This window comes from Malaya genurostris, chromosome 3 (assembly GCF_030247185.1).
Source record: "Malaya genurostris strain Urasoe2022 chromosome 3, Malgen_1.1, whole genome shotgun sequence".
NCBI classification, from domain to species: Eukaryota; Metazoa; Arthropoda; class Insecta; order Diptera; family Culicidae; genus Malaya; species Malaya genurostris.
The window spans coordinates 265,097,300-265,103,299 of record NC_080572.1 but is presented as its reverse complement, the minus strand read 5'-3'; positions in this window follow the sequence as shown (position 1 = coordinate 265,103,299).

Below are 6,000 nucleotides of genomic sequence, written 5' to 3'. Positions count from 1 at the left end.
GATAGACGAGTGGCAGGTCGTGTCGTCGGGCGAACCCTACAAAAATATACTAATACATTTTAATCGGCAAAGATCGTTTACTTAGTGATACAGTGAGCTATAAAAGGCGAACCTGTCATTAGGGATTAGAGATGGGCAATTCGTTTGCGAACGGTTCAAACGAACTAGTTCTTTTGAAAGAAAGAATGACCAATAGTTCTATTCTTTAGAACGGTAGTTCTTCTGTTCACAGTCATTGACCCTTTTTTTTTTGAACACTCAATCTTTTTCGAGAACGGTAGACTCAGAAGAGAACAGTGTCTCCGTTAGTCATTCAACAAGTAAACTAACTATGAAAAGAAAGGGAAACCAACTAGTAAAAAAACTTTTACATAACACAAGGGGTGTACAGATAGTAAATAGTTCGCGCAGTACAATATAGGTGGAACTAGTGCATCACGAAAAATTATTTTTAAAAGAATTAACTCATACTGTCATGTCTGTTAGTCTGTGGTTTTACGGCAAACATTTCGGTTATTGTGAAAATATCTTTCGCAGTTTTTTAAAAACACCACATTTTGTTTATTTATAAAAAAATGAAATATTTTTGCATTCGAGAATATTTTTTCAACAAGCTATATAATGTTGCAATCCGCCCATTATTAACGGAGAAATCGATATTTTCTTGCGAGTGATTTCTCCATCATGTCCGAATAATAAAAGGTTTGAGTGCTGCAAAATTTAATACTATTGTCAATGTTGTTGTATGCAATTGTTTTTAAGTATTTGAAAGATTTGTCATGTACTGTTAGTAGTATGGATAAATTTTGGCACAAATATCGTTCGAATTGACATGACATAACGCATGGTATTATCAAGACATGTTGGAAACATGGCTGTATCCAGACCCTGTCAGCTTGGAGCGAAATCAATCTTCAGTTTAGCAACGCCATCGCACGACATCACATTCAACATAACATGTCCGTTCTATGGGTGCGCAGTGCTCCTATTTTGACGCGCACGAGTTTGACATTTCTCTCCCCTACTTCTATGTACGTGATTCAATGCGGACTTGCCCAAGGATGCCATAGTCGCAGAAAAGGATGTTACACAGAAGAACAGAATATACCTTTCTTGTTTTCATTCTGAATTCGAACGCGACTCGACTGTTACAAAATATTTAAATATCAGTAAACTTGTTCAAATAAGTGCTTAGCCATGATGGAATCACTCCAATTCTTGTGATTAACCATATGCAAAAAGCTAGAGTGTATGCCTATTTAGTTTCGAACGAAACGTGTATTCGAACATCATTCGTGCGAACGATTACAGACGAATAGACGAGATTCCGTGGTTTGGATTCGTCGGTTTAATGTTGCGTAGCAACCGTTTTCAGATTTTTTTCAATCCAGTAATAAAATTCTATTCCTGGTCCAGAATCAAAGATCAGAATCGAATTACAGATTTCTGGAACTTAAACGAAACTTGAGAACTTCATTCTAAGCCAGAATTTTGTAGCCAGATTTCGAACCTGGATCTGAATTTTGGAACTGGGATTGAGGCTCAGACTAGAGATGGTCGGGTCTCGGGTACAGGTAATTGTTAATTGGGTACGGGTAAATTTTTTAATTTTTTATCGGGTACGGGTATTTTTTTTTTATTTTTGATCGGGTACGGGTAAATTTTTTTGCTGATCACTCGGGTACGGGTCGGGTTCGGGTATTAGAATTTCTATACCCGACCATCTTTAGCTCAGATCAGATTTCAGATGTAGGAATTCTACGTCAGAACGATTCAGAATTCGGAAAATGAGTTCTGAACCTGATGTTCTGGAGCTGCAGAACGAACTCCAGTACCAGAATTCAAATTTAAAACTCAGTTGTATTTCCAGAATTCTGTTCTAAAATGCATTCCAGAAACCAGGTTTAAAATTCAGCTCCACAATGCAGGCCTAAAATTAAGATCTAAAATTCATTTTCACAATTCAGGCCCAATTTTTTAACTGAATTCCGTATCTGTATTATAGAACCCAGTTTCGAAGCTAAATTCATCATTACTGCCCTTACACGTTCATTTAAAATGATATTACTTTTTAGTAATGACACTTTTCGTGGCCCTAGGCCCTAGCACGATTTTCAATTATTTCATTAAGTTCTAATAGATGAATTTTTAAACTATACTTCAAAGAAGGGCGAACCGACGACACGACCAGGCACTTCAAAGAAAAATCGAACTAAAAAGTGTCTGTGAGCGATTTACCGCAAGTTATCACAAATATAGCGACCCCTTGATAATGATAAAAATATTGTTCACGAGCAACACTGTTTGAGTTGCTATAAACAAGTTACCAAGGAGCCCCGCATAAATAAACATTTTGAGGAAGTTGTGGAATAGTTCAAATAATTAAAATTTTGTGCCCCCAACGCCACTTTCTAAGATATATGCCCAATAAGGCTTTTCCATGTGAAGTGTATGGTTTCCGAATGTCGCTGCTGCTCACGTGGAGCATTGAATATTTTTTTCTCAAAATTGTGACGTATTTGAGGGTCGTCATTTTGCTGCAACACAAATCCTAATCTACAGTGTATTTTCGTTTTTCTAAAATTAACATATTTCAATACAATGACGAAGAAATTGAAAGAAATAAAAATTGAAAGCAAGAACTCGTAATTCATTCACTAAATTTATTTCATACAAATACATGAATTAATCTGAGGAGAATGATAAATATGGTGACGAATAAAACAAAACGACTTTCCTTAGTAAGTCCAAGTTTTTCAAGGCTGTACATTCGATCATTTCAAGAACTTGCAACTTACTGCACAAACGATCCACTCGAGACAGCCGTTGATCCGTTTTCATTTTCCGTTATGAAATATCCTTTTGCAATTGGGTTTGTTTACATTTCTTAAGTCCTCAATATGCAGTAACCAAGGTTATGGTCACTGTTATTCAAAATCAATAACTTATCAATTTGTGCTGCCAGTTTCAATAATTTTTCAAACGATTTCGTTTTGACATTACCAGTTACTGAGGGGTAGTTAAATTTACGATACAGTTTGGATAGACGAGTGGCAGGTCGTGTCGTCGGGCGAACCCTACAAAAATACACTAATACATTTTAATCGGCAAAGATCGTTTACTTAGTGATACAGTGAGCTATAAAGGGCGAACCTGTCATTAGGGATTAGAGATGGGCAATTCGTTTGCGAACGGTTCAAACGAACTAGTTCTTTTGAAAGAAAGAATGACCAATAGTTCTATTCTTTAGAACGGTAGTTCTTCTGTTCACAGTCATTGACCCTTTTTTTTTTGAACACTCAATCTTTTTCGAGAACGGTAGACTCAGAAGAGAACAGTGTCTCCGTTAGTCATTCAACAAGTAAACTAACTATGAAAAGAAAGGGAAACCAACTAGTAAAAAAACTTTTACATAACACAAGGGGTGTACAGATAGTAAATAGTTCGCGCAGTACAATATAGGTGGAACTAGTGCATCACGAAAAATTATTTTTAAAAGAATTAACTCATACTGTCATGTCTGTTAGTCTGTGGTTTTACGGCAAACATTTCGGTTATTGTGAAAATATCTTTCGCAGTTTTTTAAAAACACCACATTTTGTTTATTTATAAAAAAATGAAATATTTTTGCATTCGAGAATATTTTTTCAACAAGCTATATAATGTTGCAATCCGCCCATTATTAACGGAGAAATCGATATTTTCTTGCGAGTGATTTCTCCATCATGTCCGAATAATAAAAGGTTTGAGTGCTGCAAAATTTAATACTATTGTCAATGTTGTTGTATGCAATTGTTTTTAAGTATTTGAAAGATTTGTCATGTACTGTTAGTAGTATGGATAAATTTTGGCACAAATATCGTTCGAATTGACATGACATAACGCATGGTATTATCAAGACATGTTGGAAACATGGCTGTATCCAGACCCTGTCAGCTTGGAGCGAAATCAATCTTCAGTTTAGCAACGCCATCGCACGACATCACATTCAACATAACATGTCCGTTCTATGGGTGCGCAGTGCTCCTATTTTGACGCGCACGAGTTTGACATTTCTCTCCCCTACTTCTATGTACGTGATTCAATGCGGACTTGCCCAAGGACGCCATAGTCGCAGAAAAGGATGTTACACAGAAGAACAGAATATACCTTTCTTGTTTTCATTCTGAATTCGAACGCGACTCGACTGTTACAAAATATTTAAATATCAGTAAACTTGTTCAAATAAGTGCTTAGCCATGATGGAATCACTCCAATTCTTGTGATTAACCATATGCAAAAAGCTAGAGTGTATGCCTATTTAGTTTCGAACGAAACGTGTATTCGAACATCATTCGTGCGAACGATTACAGACGAATAGACGAGATTCCGTGGTTTGGATTCGTCGGTTTAATGTTGCGTAGCAACCGTTTTCAGATTTTTTTCAATCCAGTAATAAAATTCTATTCCTGGTCCAGAATCAAAGATCAGAATCGAATTACAGATTTCTGGAACTTAAACGAAACTTGAGAACTTCATTCTAAGCCAGAATTTTGTAGCCAGATTTCGAACCTGGATCTGAATTTTGGAACTGGGATTGAGGCTCAGACTAGAGATGGTCGGGTCTCGGGTACAGGTAATTGTTAATTGGGTACGGGTAAATTTTTTAATTTTTTATCGGGTACGGGTATTTTTTTTTATTTTTGATCGGGTACGGGTAAATTTTTTTGCTGATCACACGGGTACGGGTCGGGTTCGGGTATTAGAATTTCTATACCCGACCATCTTTAGCTCAGATCAGATTTCAGATGTAGGAATTCTACGTCAGAACGATTCAGAATTCGGAAAATGAGTTCTGAACCTGATGTTCTGGAGCTGCAGAACGAACTCCAGTACCAGAATTCAAATTTAAAACTCAGTTGTATTTCCAGAATTCTGTTCTAAAATGCATTCCAGAAACCAGGTTAAAATTCAGCTCCACAATGCAGGCCTAAAATTAAGATCTAAAATTCATTTTCACAATTCAGGCCCAATTTTTTAACTGAATTCCGTATCTGTATTATAGAACCCAGTTTCGAAGCTAAATTCTGGATCCGAATTTAGAAACTGAATCTCGGACCAGACTTATGTAACTAAACTTCAGAATTCAGTTCCGAACCAAAATTCTAGTCTCGAATTCTGCTCCAAAATTCAATCCCAGATCACGAGCTCAGAATTTAGTTCCAGAATTCATTATAACTTAAATCTGTATCAAAACTGATAATTTAAAGTTGGATTGGCGTTGTTCTTATGCATGCACGATGTTTGAAAGTGTGATTGATTAGAGCGCAAACGATAATACGAATTTGACATACTTTCGAACATACGGTCGTAAACAAGAATGAGGGTGAATGTTTATTTTAAGCTATAGTATTGATTAGAGTGTCTGCAAGTAGAGTGCTGACATTTCAATCGTAATGTTGGCAACAATTTGAAAAATTTAATCCGAAAAGTTGGCAGTTTATCAAGCTTTATGTCGAATTTAACTATTTATTTGCTCAGTTGGAACGAAACTGGCAAAAAATGTTTCTTTCAAACGAACAACTGTCGGTTTACAAGTACTTTAGTAAGGACAATAAAAATATCGATACCACGGTATCGGCCAAGTATCGGTACCTTGAAGTATCGCAGTAAATGAGTAAACAAATCGAAAAAGGATGAAACTCTCATTTTGTGGATATGGAAGGATATTGAAAAAAATGGTCTTTTAATTTAAACAATTAAACAGCAATACATGCAAACTCTTCAAAAACTTATTTTATTGTTTCACGACTAGTGCGGGAACAATTCGTATATTTCTAAGGAAAGGTAGAACAAGGGAAAAATACGACATAAAACCTGGACAACTTGGTTTGCGTTTAATGATGCAATGAGGTAGAAAAAGGTGGAACAAACATCACGTTGTGGAACTAGTGAAATGATTTTTCTTTTTCAGTATATTTAAAAGCACGTGCTTACTTTCGTTGTACCTTTCGAAATAGT